The following is a 19,786-nucleotide window of genomic DNA, read 5'->3' as shown; positions in this document are numbered from 1 at the left end:
ACACCCAAAATGTGATAAAACAGAAAATGGGTCATGTATACTCACCTTAGAGTGCGTTGCGTATTTCTTGGAATAAGATAAGAATAATAGATTTTCCCCAAGAGGATGTGCACAAGAGAATTACCCTATTAAGTTTGAAGGATTTTGTTAAATATTGGGAATTTTGGAGATTATTATATGACAAGGCATTCATGAAAGTAAAATAGAATTAACATTTCTAATTATTAATCACATGCCTTACAATATGTATGACAAATAAAATAAATATTGATTTTTACCAAAGTGTTATAAATATAATTATCAAAAATGTTGGATTAAATAAATAACACTTCTGATATGTATATAATTATTTTAGATTAATAATCTTGATTAAATAATCTAATATAAATTAACAATTCTATAAATAATAAGTCTATTTATAAAATTCTAGTTATATAAAATAAGATAATAAATCTGATTTTAAATAATTCTGATTTAGTTTAATATAACATTTCGGATATAAAATAATACTTCTGATTTTATAAAACTGACATAACTAAATAAAATTCTGAAATACAACATATCTGTTTTCTAAATAAATATAACTGGTTTTATTATATTATTAAGAATCATATAATAACAAATATAAAACTGATTTTATATATTAATAGAATATAATTCTGATTTTATATTACCTAATACTATTAATAATAGTATATGTATATGTATTAACAGTAAATAATATACTAATAATAATAAGATTAATTGTAATAATAATAACAATATATAACAGTAATGGGATAACCGGAAAAAGAAAGAAAACGAAAGCGGGTCGGAACACGTTACCGGATCGGGATGAGGAGGTGGTGGCCGGAGACGGTGATCAGCGGTGGCAGGTGATGGTTCCGGCGAGCGAGAAAGTTCCGGCAACGAGTCGAACACGGTATCGGTTTAGTTTCGGTGGTTCGGATTCGTGATGAGTGTAAAGAAACGAGAAAGATGTGAGGGTCGGGTTTTATAGAGTTTGGTGGCGACGGTTTCGGAAACCGGAAAGTCGGGTCCGATCAAAACCAAATCGGAGAGACGAAAGGTAAAAGGTCGGAGAACTATTCTGTTTGGCGGTTACTTTGTTTTGATTTAAATTCGTAATTAATGAGTGAATAAAAACAATGCAGGTCCAAGATATTCACAAGTTGAGAGGCAGCCCAGCTGTTTAAGGCATCTGCTTGTGTACGAGGTCGCGGGTTCGAAACCCGTGTCACGCATACCTTTGGATTTAATCCCCTTTTTTATTAACAGTTAGTTTTAACTAACTGAGTTAGCCACTAACTGAGTTTTCCAACTCAGTTAGTGCTGCCCTTTAGTAATAACTAACCAGGTTAGGTTATTTAACCGGGTTTTCACTAACGGGGTCAGATTCGCTAACGGAAATGCCTAAAATCAATAAAAATTCAGAAAATGATTATTTATTTAATTTAAATTGTTATTTTATTTATCTAAAATATAAATAAAATAATATAATAATCATTTTTAACCCAGATTTCAATATTTTTACCGAATTAGCGTATAAATTCCCAATTTTTGTACGGTTTAGGGTAATCTCTTGGCAACGATGAATTAAAGAGCTGAAATTAAGATGTGATTCCACTGTTTTTACGTGCTTAACATAGTCTCAACAATACATAGCATTCAAACACAAATATGGATAAAATCAAGCGTTTTCATTATGATTTCAAGTCTCGAGTACAAATTTTGGAATGATAACAAGTACGACAAAAGTACAACTTACAAAAATAGAAAGTACAAGCAGACTTGCCAAAAATAGAAAGATCGAAAATACGAGATGTTACAACGTTACCCTCAACCCAGTAGTTTGAGTCAGCAAGGATACAATCCTAAAGGGTCGGATTATTGAAAGATAATGAATTAAGTTATTAATGCATAATGTGGTAGGCCCCTCTTTTAATGGCGACGTTACCCTCAGCTAAGTAGTCTGAGTCAGCAGGGATACAGTCCTAAGTAGCTGGTTTAAAGTTTTAATAGTAGTTTAACTTATGAGGGGATCAAAGAGTTTGGACCTCCGCCATCCAATACCTTTGGGTATTGAAGGAGGTCCTACTAAATTTGACCCAGGTCCTTTGCAGGATCTATACACTGAACAATGGCAAGACTCTTACCAAACCGTTCCCTTAACCCCCAACCAGGTAGCCAACATACCTCCATATAGACCGTGGAGATATGAATGGTGAAAATATTTTATTTTATATAGACAGTAAAATAATGCCAAGACACCACGGATAAACGATAAGGAAGAATCATCTTCAACATAAGAAACTAGTAATTAAAGTCATTAATACAAATCCAATTAAAAAGTGCAAAAGATTAAAAATAAAAAGTATTACACTAAACACTTGTCTTCACCAAGTGATGTAAGAGACTTAGGCAAACATGGCCTTTGATTGTCAAGAACTCTTACGATCAATCTTGGATCCCGAGACGACTCACACACTCTATGATAGACAATGGATGATGGTGGTGGATGATGGTGTTATGGTGGTGGTGGGTGGTGGGTGAAGTGTGAGAGAGGTGGTGTGCCAAGGGATGAGTTGCAAGAGCTCCAAACACTCCTATTTATAGGCTGAACAGAAGCTCGGGGCACGGCCCCGTGTCCGCGGGGCACGGCCCCATGTCCATCTGACTCTCTCTCTTCATTAATTGTAATTCGCAATTACAATAAATGCGCCTGCAGGAAGTTGACCACGCCCCCGTGTCCGCTGGGCACGGCCCCGTGGTGGGCAACAGAAGCTTCTATGAGTTTGTCTTTTCTGCTAGCACTTGGGCACGGCCCCATGCTCACTGAGCACGGGGCGTGTTCAGTCTTCTGTCTTCTTTTGCTTGGGAAGATGCTGGCGGGGGTCGGGCATGTCACTTTTGTTCCCTTTCTTGTATTTATGTTAGATTTTGCTGTCTTTTTGCTTCTTTTGTTATTTTGAGCTCTTTTAATCCTGAAAATACAAAAGGAAGACAAAAGCATACTTTTTCCAACATTAATACTAAAAAAGGGTTAGTTTTATGCTACAATTGACGTAATTTTTATGTTGCATTTTGTGCACATCAGTGATCTTGTAGATCTAAAACTTGTGAATGATTTTCCTAAATAAACGCAGTTTAAAAGACGGTTTTTGAAAGATCATGATCCTTACACTATTTTGGAAATAAAGTAAGTATATGGATACTAGTGACACGTGAAAATGTTGTAAATAAATATTTTTGTAAAATATGTTCACAAGTTTTGAACATCTAAAAATCCCGAGAATAAGATTTTAAATAAAGTAAACACACTTTGGAGGGTAACTAAACCCACTAAACGCCTCACCAAGTTACTACGCGTTTTTATGAGACATCAAGTTCATGTTGGCTTGTAAATGGAATAGTTTGCTCTTGGTAAATTGTTGAATGATTTTTGGAAAAGAAAATGATATGCTTATTAGCATGGACGCCTCCAGTTACAAAGGAAACTATGGCAAAATTTTCTAAAAATTCCAATACATAGAAAATATTTTCTAACAAGTGTTACAAGTGTATTTTTAACTATGATCTTTCCACAAAAGTCAGAGTGTGACATTTGAATTGTGTGGTATGTGATAGAAGTAGTGAGTAGATAAACCGTACGTAGGATACGTGTTATGCATGCACGAAAAACTGATTGTTATCTGTACCTTATTAGGACGTGCTTGATTTCTGACTATTAGAGTAACTAATCTAACTGAGCAAACCAAGGTGAGTTCACACTCTCTACAAGGCATGGGATTCCCGATGGTTTGGGAATGGGTTTGTTGATGCATAGGATGTCTATTGACTACGTCTACATGAAGTCTTAGGTCTAATTAGGTCAACAGGGTTAAAAATGTCAAATTATGTATTTTATATGTAGGTTCGCTTTTATGTCAATATAGATAGAGGTCCGCTTATAGGTTCTTTAGTGGTTCGCTTATAGTGCCAAGTTGTAGGTCCGCTTTTGTGTCAGTCACATAAGCGAACCAGAGCTGCCTATATATAGCAGTGTCATTTGAGCGGATCTAAGGGGTATGTGTGTGCTCTGGAGCGAAACTCTGTCAAAATCACATTAGAAAGCAATAAAAGCAATAGACTTGAAAGGACAAGCTGTTGTAACCTTGCATATTCTGTTTCCGCCTTTATATGTGAGAATGAGCTACCTTGACTGACTTTTCGGGTCAAAACAACGGTCCAACAAGTGGTATCAGAGCTCAGGACGAGGAGTTCATACTACTACAGCTTATATCTGCAGAAATCTCTTACTTCTACTCACTTTCTCTCATACTTTTTCGGTTTTCATGGTTCCTACGGTTGAAATTGTCTGAAATTTGAGTATAACGTGTAAAACATACTAATAACAAACCCTAGAAAGTTTTAGGTTAAAATTCGGACTAAAAATGGTTAAAACAGGGTAAAAACCAAGATTCGCTTTTTCGGACAAGTGGTTCGCTTTTTCGGACAAAATCGACTAGGTTCGCCCGAAATTCACTAATGGTTCGCTTGTAATTCATAACTGGTTCGCTCGAACGGACAATTACAGGTTCGCTCGAACATACATTCTGGTCCGCTCGAACGAACAAGTGCTGGTTCGCTCGAACATCTGGTCCGCTCATTTGAACGATTACTGGTCCGCTTGAAAGGACATTTTCTGGTTCGCTTTTGTGACATTATTGGGTTAGCTCGAACTGTGATTTGCTTACTGGGTTCGCTTAATTGAACCTTATTGATCCGCTTATCTGTCATCTGTACAGATAGATTCGCTTTTGTGTCCTGATTTTCAAAAATTTCGAAAATTTTTTTTTTTCTAAGTGTTGGTTAATTTTTCAGGTACAATTACAATGGATGATATTTTCATGAATCCCTTCAGCAACATGTATGCTTTCACAGGGAGTTCTGGAAACAATGACACCTCTACAAGCAATGCAAACAAAAGTCCACCGAAAGAAAGAAAGAAGGAAGCTTGGGAGTCCGAAAGCTCATTTGGAACATTTAACAAACCTCCTAAGCTGATGGCTATAGAAGATTACAGCAGGTGGGCAACAAAGTTCGAAGACTGGTTGATGGCATTCGCTTTTCCTAGCTGGAAGAGTATGAAGAATGGTTACGCCGAAGGAAAGAAGAATGGTGAAGCATTGAGATCGGTTGATGAGATTGATAGTTTTGTGGCCGAGCAAAAGTGTGTGGCATTATTGTTTCAGTCAATGCGGGAAGACATCATTTCGCTGATAGATTACTCCAATGCTAAAGATCTGTGGGAGAAACTCGAAAAGAAGTGTCTTGGAAGCAAAGAGATTGTAAAGAACAAACGAAAGCTTCTTAGAAAAGAATTTGATCTTTTTGGATGTCTAAAGAATGAATCGGTGTGTAAAATGATAGAGAGGTTCGGTCATCTTAAACTAGAGTTAGCAAGACATGAAATCAAGTTTTCTGATGAAGAACTAGTTGATAAATTGTTCGATTCATTACCGGATGAAATGGATTGGAGATACTATGCACTAATGTTGAAGAACACGATTGCTCCGGAAAAACTGCCTCCAGATGTGTTGATTGAAAGACTTGAAAGTCATGAGCTAGAACTGAAGAAAACATATAAAGTCAATAACTCATCTTATCAGCAAAACCTGGATCTGTACTATCCTAAAAGCTTGATGCCGAAAGCTACTTCTCCAAAAACTGCATTTTCTGCTGAGAATGTTTCTCCAGCAAGCAAAGAAAGTCAAAGCAGTCCAAGCAGCAGAAGCCACAGTGGTTATCACAGTGGATCTTCGTCTTCTGAAAAACGTTCTGATGCAAAGTTTTCCTGTAATATTGCGATAGATCTGAAGAACGCACAGAATTTTGATGAAGAGTCGGCCAAGCAACAAATGGTTTTTCTGGCGTCTGTGTTAGAATCCTACGAAGGGTTGGTGGCTGGAAAGATCGGGAACACAAATCTGACGAAAGAAGATTACGATCAGATAGACCCCGAAGAAATGGAACTTATTGACATTCGTTGGGCGATGGCGAGTGCTGTTCGACGCGCTCAGCGTTTCATGGAAATTACCGGGAGGAAGACGATTGGTGGTCCGTCTACAAAGTTGGGGTTCGATAAATCAAAGGTGACATGCTTTAAGTGTAAGCAGAAGGGTCACTTCAAGCGGGAATGCAGAAATGCGTATGCAGATGAGTTAGAGAATCCGTTTCGAGACGACTACTACAAAAAGGCAATCTATCATCAGAATAAATCCGAGCCGCCCAGATTGAAGCAGACTGAAGATAACAGAGACAAATCAAGGGCTCTGGCTGTGATTTACGATGATGAGGGGTACGATTGGAGTAAGGAAGTTCTACCGGAAGAAGATGTGGTGGGTTACGCATTCATGGCAAGTAACGATGAACCGATTCCGTGGAAAGATGATCGTACTGAAGAGCAGAAGTATAGATACCGGAAGATGATTGCTGAAAATAAGATTATCAGACTTTCTGGTATATTTCTGGAGGAAAAAAGAGCAAATAGATGGGATCCAGATAGAGAGTGCTACCTTGATAAGTATGGCAACATCGCGATTGATGACAAAATGCTAGATATTGAAGCCATCATCAAGGAGTACAAAGAAGAAGATGAATATTGGCAGCACAAGTGGTGGGGAACACCAACTGAGAAGATGATTAAAGAAGAGAAAGAGAAATTGAGAAAGCAGAAAGAGGAGAAAGAGAAGAAAGAAAAAGAAGAAATTGAGAAAGTAAAGCAGGTTGATACAGGCTTGATCGATACTACGCAAGAGTTGACGGCTGAGAACCTGGGAAAGACGGCTGACAAGGTGCTAGCTGCGAAAGCACTTGAGGTAGACCCTAATTCTGTTACTGAGTCAAAGGGGGTGGTCAGTCAAATTGCGTCAACAAATGTGTCAGGTAACAAGATCGACGGAAATGCTGACTGCAAAAATTGCACCAAACAATGCAATTTTTGTAGCACTGTCACGTACCTTAACAATGAGAAAATCAAGAATCTGACAACGAAAGTTAAAAGTGTTGAGGATCAGATTCTAGGTCGTGACAGAACTGTAAAAGCTTCAACTGAACGGATCAAAGAATTAACAGCTCAAATTGAAAATGATAAAATTGATCGTGAGAAAATAAAATGTGAAAATGAAAATTTAATTCTTGAAAACCGTCAAATTTCTGAAAAGTTTGAAAAATTGAAAAGCATTGTCAAAGATAGTGATGATCGAAATGGCAAAACGTTTATAGAAAACGAACATCTGAGAGCTGTGGTGAGAATAAAAGAAGAATCAATTAACAATCAACTGGATGAAATTGCTAAATTGAAACTTAAAGTTCAAGAAGCTGAAATAGAAAATGAAAGAATTCAGTTGAAGTTAAACAGCTATAGCTCAGCAAGCTTTGTTTTGCAGCATATTGTTCCCAAACCTATAGGGAAAAACAAAGCTGGCGAGGATGAGTTTTCTGATGGAATGGGTGTAGGGTTTCACAAAGTTCCACCGCCAATTTTAGACAACTACACGAAAAAGCAGTCTAGTTTGGTGGAAATTGAGGAAGAAAGTGATGTTAAACTTCCTGAGAACATTGATGTCACGTTCACGTCTTCCAATGACGAGGGTGTCCAAAATGATGTGGTGAAAAGTGTGGTACACAAAGTGCTTAAACCGGATTGTGACACTTCTGAGGAGGATGGGTGTTTCTTGGATAAATACATTCCGAAACAAAAGTCCAAGAACAACTTAGATGAAGAATCAAACCTTGTCATGTACAAGATGATGGGTTCGGATAAGTTGTTTTCGGATTCTGAGTTTCCGATAGAGAATGTTAATTTGAACAAATTGACAAATGTTTTTAAACTGGTAGAAGTAGAGTTGTCAGCTGTGAACAATCTGAGTCGAAAGAAAGACAGGGTTTACAACAAGAAAACTGGTTATCCACCACGTTTTTACAATAACAACAGAAACAATTGGTCGGGTGGTTATCAGGGGGTAAACCATATCAGAAAAGAAATGTTCCAAACAAGAGGTTTGTAGAGAAGAAAAAGTTTGTGAACAGTTCGAGTTCATTGGCTGATGAAGAGAAAATTTTTTTTTTCAAAATCGAACAAAGAATTTTTTGAGAAGAGAGCTTCACAAGCTCAGTCTGAAGGCACGAGTCGGGTAGCTGATACTCGTACTTGTTTTAGATGTGAACAGGTTGGTCACATTGCACGAAAGTATACATATGTGAAGCCTAAGACTGAAGCTGTAAAGGTTCAACAAAAGAAGGTTGATATGAAGGGTAAAGCACCGATGGTTGTTGAAAAGAGAGTTGTTGAGAAGAAGATTGCTAAAATTGACAACTTAAAAATGAAAAATGAACCCGTAAAGAAGTCAGTAACTAAAAATGACACATTTTACAAAAGGGTTGCAGTAACTCAACAGGTGTGGAAACCTAAAATTGAATCAAAAGTTGAGAAGAAAGTTTCAACTTCTGAGGTGAAAAAGGCTGACGAATCAATTACGGTTGATTATGATGCAAATTTTCCACCTCTCAAGGCTGAAAATTTCAAAATTCAAATTGCAAGAGTCAAGGTTGCACCTAAGGCTGATGAGGCCTGGGTGGACTCAATGTTTGACTAAACAGTTTGAATTGCCGGAGCTTCCTGGTTAGCGAAGCATGAATCGGCATCTTTCTTGAAGTTGTTTAAATGATGATTTGTTATGTGCAGGATCTTCCAAAACTTGTATCCAGGTGGATCATGGATAGTGGAGCGTCAAGACATATGATAGGGAAGACCGCTTTACTGTATGATGTGAATAACATTAATGGTGGTTATGTGGGTTTTGTGGGTAATCAAGGAGGAAGGATCATAGGTGAAGGAACGTTATCGAACGGCATCGTAACATTTGAGAGAGTTAACTACATCGCTGAGCTGGAGAACAACCTGCTGAGTATCTCCCAGATCTGTGACAGGATGTATACTACTCATTTCACCGACAAAGAATGTTTGATCTTGAAACCAGGATTTGTAATACCTGAGGAGTGGATCATCATGAGGGCACCAAGAGTCAATGATTTGTATGTGTTGGACATGAGCGTCGCTACTACAACCACGGGTCAGGCTCATTGTTTTGTGTCCAGAGCAACGGAAAAAGAGTCAAGATTATGGCACCGAAAGATGGGGCATATTCACCTAAGGAAGATGAATCACTTGGTGCATAACGATTTGGTGACAGGAGTGCATGTCAAAGGTTTTCATCTGGAAGGGGAGTGCATAAGTTGTGTCAAAGGCAAACAGAAGAAAAAGTCACACCTTACAAAGCAAGTTAATTCAGTTTCAAGACCATTGGAAAGACTTCACATGGATTTGTTTGGTCCAGTGAATGTCAAGAGTATAACAGGAGATTCCTACTGTTTGGTCGTGACTGATGATTATTCCAGATTTTCTTGGGTTATGTTTTTGAAATCCAAAGTCGAAACGTTTGACAGGCTGATGGCATTGTTTAAAAGAATTGAGAATCTGTACTAGAGGCCTATCTGTAGAATTCGCAGTGATAATGGTACTGAGTTCAAAAACAGTAAGATGGAAGAATTTTGTGATGAAAGAGGTATACTGCATGAGTTTAGTGTTGCGTACACTCCGCAGCAGAATGGAGTAGCAGAACGCAAAAACCGGACGCTAATCGAGACAGCCAGAACGATGCTTGCAGACTCTAAGTTACCAATTAATTTCTGGGCTGAAGCTGTTTCTGCTGCATGCTATACTCTCAACAGAGTTCTTACTGTAAAGAAGTTCAATAAGACGTGTTTTAAGCTAATCAATAACCGCAAGCCGAATTTGAAGTATCTAGAACCGTTTGGGTCACCCTGTACGGTGATAGAGCCTAATGGAAAGTTTGGTCCGAAGAGCATTGAGGGAATCTTTGTTGGTTATTCAAGTCCTACACGGTGTGTCTTCGTTCCAAGCGAGAAGCGGATTATTGAGGCTGCAAATGTTGAATGTCAAGGTTACACTATGCCGCCACAGAATCCTGGTGATTCATGGCGTTATCATTATGACAAACTTTGGGATTCATTTGACTTGAGAGAAGAATCAGAGGAAGAAGAAGATTTCTTTGATGAGCTGGATATTTTGCAAGAGTATGAGTCGCAGCTCAGGTTCCCAACAGAGTATTCTGGAAGACCTCGGGAAACTTCAAATGACGATGAAGCAGGTCCTAGTAATGCTGGTGAAAATGATGATGAAGTTGCTCCTGGTAATCAGTCGGAGGTGAATGATGATCAAGAAGCTGATAACATGCCAGTATTTGACCATGGTGATTCAGATCTTGAGGGGGAGCAGATCCAATTGTCAAGTCAAACAAACCAAGTTGGTGAACAAGATGCAGAGCAGAATGTAACTAATCTGGAGGGAAATGTAGAAGTTCCAAGCGAAGTGATGCCGCGAACTCTTTCTTATCATCCAGGGGAGTTGATCATAGGAGAATTGCAATCGGGCGTTCGCACGAGACGTCAAATTGACCAGGGCTTAACATGTTTTTATTCTACAGTAGCACCTTTACAAACTGAATTTTCATTAAGTTGTTTTATCTCGCAGGTCGAACCGAGAACTTACAAAGAGGCGCTTACTAAAGACTCTTGGGTCATAGTGATGCAAGAAGAGTTAAGTCAGTTTGAAAAATTGGGGGTGTGGAAGTTAGTTAATTTGCCGGATAGTCAAAGGAAAATCAATGCAAAATGGGTTTTCAAATGTAAGAGGGACGATAGAGGAGTGGTTGTAAGGAACAAAGCTCGACTCGTTGTTCAGGGCTTTAGTCAACAGGAGTGGTTGTAGGGGATTGATGGTCATCTTCTGATAGTACAAATTTATGTGGACGATATAATTTTTGGGTCAACGAATGAGAAATTGTGCAAAGATTTCGAACAGGTGATGAAGCAGAAATTCGAAATGTCATCAATAGGGGAGATGAAATTCTTTCTGGGTCTACAAGTTGAACAACTTCCTGAGGGAATTTTCAGTCATCAAACAAAGTACGTGCATGATATTCTAGAGAAATTTGGAATGTCAAGTTCTACTCCAGCTGCTACCCCACTTGCGACTAATCATGGGATTCACCCAGATCTCACCGGAGACAGGGCTGATGAAACGTTCTACCGTTCCATGATAGGTTCTTTGATGTATCTAACTGCTTCACGTCCTGACATCATGTACCCAACGTGCCTCGCAGCAAGATTTCAGTCTAACCCGAGAGCATCGCACATGATTATTGTCAAAAGGATATTACGTTACCTGAAAGGTACTCCGTCATTGGGGTTATGGTATCCTAGGAAAGGCGACTTTACGCTTGAAGGGTATTCTGATTCGGATTTCGGATGCTGCAAAGTCAACGCGAAATCAACAACTGCAGGATGCCAGTTCTTTGGTCCTAGATTGGTTACCTGGCAGTGTAAGAAACAAACATCTGTGGCGCTATCTACATGTGAAGCGGAGTACGTTTTTGCCAGCAGTTGCTGCTCTCAGATCCTGTGGATACAATAACAGATGCGCGACTACGGTTTGCAGTTTCTTAACACACCTCTGTTTGTTGATAATGAGGCCGCAATTAACATTACTAAAAATCCAGTACATCACGCTAAAACTAAACATATAGAGATTCGTCATCACTTTATTCGCGATTGCTTCGAGAAAAAGTTGATACGAATTGAGAAAATCCACACTGACGAACAAAAAGCTGATTTGCATACCAAAGCTTTTGATAAAAACCGGTTTCAATATTTGTTAAAACTGAATGGTATGAAATTGCTTTCGGTGTCGGATGGAATTGTGAGCGTTGATGAGAGTACTGTTGCGGATGAAGACGAGAAGCAATCTGCGATGGTTTGTCGATTTTTTACGTGTTTTGGTATTTAGGGGGAGATAGATAGTTGTACATAGTTTATTTTCAGAAAAATACAAAAACAGTAAAAAATGCAAAAATACAAAAGCATGATAAAATTGAAAAAGAGCTTGTGTATATAGGGAAAATGATTGTACATCAGCTAGACAATTACAGTATGCTAAAGATTTGGAAAGTCTAAATGAATTAAACAATCTCACTTACGATGTGTCGATAGATTTTCGCACATTTAGTAAATTTATTCGGGATATAAACCTAAAATTTCAAACTGGTGAAATTCGTGGGGAACACTACTTGGATATATAGGTAACCCCTGAAATCTCGTTTGAAAGGTCCCATATTCTGAGATACTAGGTCTTTATACCCAGTGATATCTGGGGTATTATTCCGGGACTTCTGCTGTATGGAAGTACTGACCTAGTCCCCGAATAATACTTTCTGCAAAACGCTTGAAATATAGCATCGCCCTCAGCAAGCTGATGAAACAATAAAATTGATAGTCGCTGCTGTTGTAATGCTAAAAGATCCTCTAAAGGGGACACACCAAAAGTCGAGCCGTCATCTCTCTGCTGAACGGAAGTTCTGACCTGAGCTCTCACGGTTTCGCATCTAACCCCTTACAGATATCATCTGTGGTATACTCACCTGTAAGACTGAATATCTGGGATTCTGGATATGGGAGTATATTCAAGAGGTGGGACACATGAATTGAACTAAGTTCTAAGACACTTAAACGGTATCCTGAATAGATTGAAGTTTGTGTGAGAATTTAAGATGGATCAGTATATCGATAATCGAGGTGAATTGTTTAAGTCTGAAAATGTAATGTAGCTTAACGGTACTAGTAGTTTGTCTAAAAAGCTGATATGATTCCCTGACACGCTCGCCAAAAATAAATCTGTAAATAGTTTACTTTTCTGCAATTTAAGTTTTCTGTTATTTCATTTCTTAGTTTAGATCACCTTAAAATCCAAAAAGATTTTATTTCTGCTTTATTTTAGACAAACCAGAGTGGAAAGTTGATTGTCGGATTCTTGAAAGATGAAGCAGATGCAGGAGATTCTGAGCTGAAGATCGAGGAGAGCTTACATTGTTGGAAGTTTGATTGTTTTCTAAGTCACAAACAAGTTCATTAACTTGATACTTGTTATTTTCAGAAAAAGTTGAAAATGTTTTTACTAAATCAGTTTGATTCGTCAAAAGATCAACCAGGGTCATTAAATTGAACTTGGTAGATTAATCGGGTGATCAGGGTCATTAATTTGAACCTGAATACTTGAGTGGATGTTTATAACTGATTGAGTGTGAGTTTTATTGATTGAAAAGATAGATTGTGACGTTATTGGTTGAGTAACAGGTTTGGAGACTTCATTATTCCCAACGGAGGCAAATTGTCAAAACTTGAACCAGATATCTCAAGATCCCAGCATACTGAGAGGGGGAGTCTGTGAAAGGGGGAGACTGGATCAAATGCTAATGGGAAGATGAAAGTTAGAGCCAGGTGTTAATTTTGAAACATGTGAAGAATGCTTACAAGGAGAAGACAGAGTCGGAGAAAAGACCAAGATCAAAGACTATGGATCTGAAGACCGATAAAGACTACGTCAACATCCAAGGGGGAGTCTGTTGATGCATAGGATGTCTGTTGACTACGTCTACATGAAGTCTTAGGTCTAATTAGGTCAACAAGGTTAAAAATATCAAATTATGTATTTTATATGTAGGTTCGCTTTTATGTCAATATAGATAGAGGTCCGCTTATAGGTTCTTTAGTGGTTCGCTTATAGTGCCAAGTTGTAGGTCCGCTTTTGTGTCAGTAACATAAGCGAACCAGAGCTGCCTATAAATAGCAGTGTCATTTGAGCGGATCTAAGGGGTATGTGTGTGCTCTGGAGCGAAACTCTGTCAAAATCACATTAGAAAGCAATAAAAGCAATAGAATTGAAAGGACAAGTTGTTGTAACCTTGCATATTCTGTTTCCGCCTTTATATGTGAGGATGAGCTACCTTGACTGACTTTTCGGGTTAAAACAACGGTCCAACAGGGTTAAAGAACTAAAACGAAACCTGCATATCCTCCTTAGGTAGGATATGTACCGCCATCCTCCATAGGTAGGATGCCAATATTAATCATGTGTATCTCTATGGGTAGAATACGCACGTTCGTCCTCCTTAGGTAGGACAACAACCTTAAAACTTACTAGAAAAAAACTCTATCATTAAGTCCCTCATTTTTATATCGACTTAATCGTCGGGCCAATGGCGAGCGGGTCATTAGTTAATAGCGCTATTAGGGTTGACAAGCCTCACACCGTGCCGGTAGGACGGGCGTGTACTAATGGATCTGGGCACTCAGTCAATGATGATAGACATTGACTTAGGGCACAACTTACTTTGGTCAGTTGTCGATATGGTAATGGTCTAGTGGTTCACATGGGGAAGCCCCCACTGATCATGGGTATGGTTTGGGAAAAAAACAGATACTGGTTAACTCGTGTTTTACGAAACAACTCTTGGTTTTCAAAACAAACTCTTAAAACTAAACAACCAATTGTGAACTCGCTCAACTTTGTTGTTGACTCCGTGTTACATGCCTTGCAGGTCGTTAGATGTTTACGGAACTTGCACGAGGAGGAGAGGTCGTTGTGGGATATGGACTGTTATGTCCCATGCTTAACATTTGAACTTTATGAACTTATTGAACTTACGTTTTGGATTTACATCTTATGCTTCCGCTGTTTAAAATTTGAACTTGGTTAACTAGTTTTTGAACACCAATTATATTGCGTGGTTGGATTTTATCTATTTTAAATACATTGTTCAACATGATTGGTAGCTTGATCCTGGTCATGTCACGCCTCCAAGCAGTGATACTCCGCACGGTGGATTTTGGGTGTGTGACAGATTGGTATCAGAGCCATTGGTTATAGTGAACTTGGTTTGAAAAAGGGAAAAGCTTTTTGACAAAACCAAACTATAACCTGTACAGTGCTCAACGATTCAGAACGACGCTTCGCTCCACGTGCAAGACTCGACGCAATAGGTGGTATGATTTATGTTTATACTAGGTTAATGCCCGCTAATACGCGGGCTTCAACCAAAACCATATTATTTACTTTGAAATGAAATGTTTTGTACAAACGCATACATCGGAAGAAAAAAATAGAAAACTATTCAAATGCCGGAAAAAACTTCCTTGTAGACTACATTTGTTGTTTTACTCGTTACATTCCCATCTTTGTCTAGTATAAGCAACTTCACTCCGGCTCTGCTTTTAACTCTTGATCACGCAACATAAAGCTGACCATGTGAGAAAACTGGATATTTCAAATACAATCCAACACTTGATAGAGATTGTCCTTAACTTTTATTTTTAGTCATTGCAAAACATACATTTAAGGGGAATTGTCGTCGTTGAAACTTGATAGGAATTCTTTTATCCGACGGTGTCAAACTGATTCGTGGAATATATTGGATAAATTTCATGTGTGTTACATGGGTGGTCTTACAATAAATTTAAAAAAAAACATATTGTTTTAACTTTTAAAACCGTCATATGCCAATGAGCACGGAATAGTAGGCTTCTTCCAGATCGAACTTTCAAGCATGATTTGTATAAAAGGAATGTCTTTGGCATTTCTAGATGTAGGTTGCCATTCCACTGTTACTTGTTCTTTTAGGTGGACAAAAAGGTTGTCTTCAACGGTTCATCTTTAAGTCGGACATTCCGCCTTCACCCGACTTTTTTGGTGGTGGCTGTGAATCTGCAGTTGAATACATTTCTGATGTCAATGATTATATAGTGCATATTAGTTTTTTTGCTTACCAGAGAACTGCAGCTGCCTCTCGTTCCCAAATATAATGTGTATGGGGCCGTCAAGTTAACAAAAATATAAAAATATAGATGTGACCTTCTATATAGAAGAACACATCTTTTATGAGATCGACTTTTTTAGATGGAAGCAACACTACGTTGAGATTTCCAAACACATTTCTTTACTATTATAATTATTATATCAAATACAAAAAAAATTTACATTATCAAATATATATACTAAAAGAAAATTTATTTTTTCACATTATGAACATACTAAAATAAATCACTAATAGACAAAAGGTTAATGAAAAATAAAAATATAGATTAAAAAAATCGGATATATGATCGGGTATACAGTTCGAGTAAACGGGTATGTGGTTTCGGGTAATCGGTCGGGTATCACCTAATCCCATACCAGAACCATGTCCACGAAAAATATTAAAATTAATCCCATACCCGGCCCAATACCCGTCGGGTATCGGGTCTACCCGTCCCATTTGTGTTGGGTTTCGGGTATGCCCGTCGGGCTTGGGTATTTTTGCCATCCATACGTGAGATAGCCATGATTGCGCAATAATAACTATACAAAGGAACACAATTCAACATAAGATATCCATTAAAATATTATTGGCGAACACAATTCAACATAAGATATCCATTAAAATATTATTGGCCAACATATTTTAGGTTGTTAGATGTCTAACCTGCATATTAAATGCCACCATCTGAGCTCCATGCATCCAATCAATGGGTTGTAATTAGATGAGTCGAACTATATCTCCTTCAGATACACTATCAGAATATTCCTTTCACTGAACCTAAAGTAAGACAATTCATAGCATATCTTCTTTGTGAATAAAATTAAAAAGTTTGTGAAAAATTAGACAATACCTGACAATATGTGGCCGATGAATTTTTGCTGCTTTCTCAAGCTCTTGCTCACTTAAAACTAAGACGTCGGAATAGTGTGATACAAATCGACAATTTATCAAGGTCAACTCTCAACCACCCATCCCCTTCCCAACATGAATAGCAATTAAATTCCTGTATTCAGAGGCACAACTGTCATCTTGAAGTTCATCCTCTTCTTCCTCCAAATCATCCTACAAGAAGATAGTCGATTAGCATGGAACCCACCTTGTATTAAACAAATACAGTTAAGTACCTTAAAATCAACCGCACTTCTTGATTTATAGGTGCGAATTTCACCACCCTAGGCTTCTGATGAATCGTTCTCTTTCTATGAACCACTTCCTCTTATCTTACTTTATTTTACTTAGGAGGTTTAGTAGACACAATAATCCTTCTTTTCAAAGATTCCGGTCCCTAGAATTCCCTAAAACTTGCTGCATCAAGAGTAAACAACATGTCTCCAAACGTTTCAGTAACCATCTACAGTCCAATCATAAAGGAAAGAAATTAAATCATTGAAAGTGAATCTTTTAGGGTGTCATTTCAAGTCCTAAATAAATTATAAACAAAAACAAAGGCAAAGTTACTAACCGAAGCCACTTTAGCCTGAAGATCAGTAGTAAGGTCGTCTTTAAGAGTAATCACAACAGGGTACTCAGAAGCTATAAAAGCATGATTCTGTATAGACTTTAAACTCTTGATCAGTTGAACCGGAGTAGTCAACGTCCTATGAACACATAACCAAAAATTCATGATCAGCATACATGAATATATGATTAGTACAACAGTTGTTCCATCAGAAAACCATCAATGACCCAATTACCAGATTTGAAGCCGAGAAGACTTAAAAGCTAACAAAAAAATGAATGTTAAATTCTATTCATTAAACATAGTAATAATTATATAAATTCTATTCATTCAACATAGTAATACTTAGTGATATAATAATGAGAAATTTTACTTGAAAACACCAAAGAAAAAATTATTAACTATTAGAAAGATTTTAAATAATTATATTTGCAACAAAAATTCATCAAAATGGAAGAGGTACCTGAGTCTTATTTGAATAACAAATGCGTAAGCCCGAGGCAGAAATTGGTGGAGTGCAAATTTTTCTTGCAAAATGAAGCCATGTAGATCATCATCTATTGTTCTAGGCCTTTCTGAACTTGGGTTTTGCCTTTTGAGGATCATCAAATTCCTTCTAGAGCAAATATTAATGTACCAAATAAAACTTAAAAACCAAAGGTAACATAGAACATTGACAAAGCATGCTAAAACTAAACCAACATTCTTTATCCTGTTGGTGCTAGCAGATTAGTAGACCTTAAATGAGAAAACTTAGATTTTCTTTCTAGTAGATAATGGTTGGTCATATACAACAAAATAAGATTATTACAGAGAGTGATGTTGGGTGCTGAGCCATGAGTTATGTATCATCTTTTCTTGGCAAGCAAACGGAACCCATTTGTCAAAACCAAAAGCTTAGAGAGGGGCTAAACACCCTGCAACAGACAACTCCAAATAAATCAATATAGACCCCATACACCAAAATTACATCTACAAAGACCACCTAACACCTGGACCAAAACACATACATACCCATTTGCAACCAAAGTCAATTCCTACAACACTTTCCCAGTTCTGGATGTTATCTTCATGGAAACCTCACATAAACTGAAAAAATGAGTTTTGTATCATCTGGTTTGATTATAATTCGTCATATCACTTAAGAATGACTATATTATAGAGAGGAAAAGTAGTTGTTCACAAAGTCGAGATACAAATCAATATGGAAAAGAAAACAAAAAGAAGATAACCGTCCTCCATACCCTATAATCCCATTTGAGCGACTCTTCGTTTCCTGATTCGACACTTGCGTTCTCCTTCCTGCAGACCCTAAAATCCCATTTGAGTTCTTCCCAAAAAGTCGTCAAATGTGATCTAAAAACCACCAACAGAAACACAAAACCTAAACAATCAACACAACACTTAAATTGACAACAAATACACCATAAACCATAACTAAATATAAAAACCACCAACAGAAACACAAAACCTGATCTAAACAACAAATTGAGCCACCAAACATAACATTCAAACAAACTAAACAATCATCACAACAACTATACATCTATACAGTACATATACAAATACAATCATCACACCAATTTCTAGAAATTAAACCTTACTAACCCTAGAAAACACTAAAAGTTCACTAATTACATTAACATATCAACTGAATTTAGCAACAAACACTACCTTTAAAAAAAAGACTTAACCAAATCAAAATTTGAAACACCAATTTTAACATATTAAGACATACAAACCCTAGAAAACATGAAAAGCTCACCAATATCCGACCAACCAATGTGAGTAGGCTTCTGTTTATATGGCTGCCTTCCTTCAATCGGGCACCTGCAGCATACGTTTGAGATGCACGCTCACTGCCAGCAAGATCCACAAGACTCTGCAAGAGTCCAATTAGGTTAAAATCAACTTACCGAAAATAATCAATAACAAAGAGAATATTAAATTACGTACCAAACTTGCCAGGAGAGATTTTACACATCCTGATTAATCATGAAAACTGCTCTCAAAAGGCTGAAAAGGATAACCCTTAAACGATGAGATGAAGTGTGCACAAATAGAATGATAGATTATTCTAATGTGAAAGACATGAAACTTGCCATTTACTTCACATGAACCATTTATACACAAAAGAAAAGGCAAAAGCTGGTAAACTGTTAAGATCACCGGTCTGATTATCTGATGTGATCATACAAAATCGAACACTAAATCATACGAAAATCCTAATTGAAACCCTAAAACTCACCTTGAACACCCTTAAACTCAAAGGATTATCCGTCAATTTCGATAGAATGATGATTGAAAGATCGTATTGAAGGTTGTCGCCGATGGTACTAAGAGAGAGTGCAGAGGATTCTTGTTCGCCAGAGAGAGTTAGAGTTAGGGTTTCGGAGTAATGGTTTGAACGATTTTGAGATAATTAGAGAGAGAGAATAGACCTAGCGTATATGAGAAGCCAATTGAATCCCCATCCGAAAGATATGCCACTTGTTAAATTATTTGAGTTTTGCCACCTCATTGCTTATGTGGATGCTTAGTTGGCTTGCACCATTGGGTGACATGTGTCCCC

General features: G+C 37.6%; 1 pseudogene; it reads right to left on the bottom strand.

The window, feature by feature from the left end:
* Window positions 1-16,354: 16,354 nt before the first annotated feature.
* On the bottom strand, window positions 16,355-18,232 carry LOC110901897 (annotated as a pseudogene).
* Between the last annotated feature and the right edge of the window lie 1,554 nt (window positions 18,233-19,786).

Source organism: Helianthus annuus, chromosome 13, assembly GCF_002127325.2.
Source record: "Helianthus annuus cultivar XRQ/B chromosome 13, HanXRQr2.0-SUNRISE, whole genome shotgun sequence".
In the NCBI taxonomy this organism is placed as follows: domain Eukaryota; kingdom Viridiplantae; phylum Streptophyta; class Magnoliopsida; order Asterales; family Asteraceae; genus Helianthus; species Helianthus annuus.
Note: the sequence above shows the minus strand (reverse complement) of the source record. Positions and strands in the feature narration are given on the sequence as shown.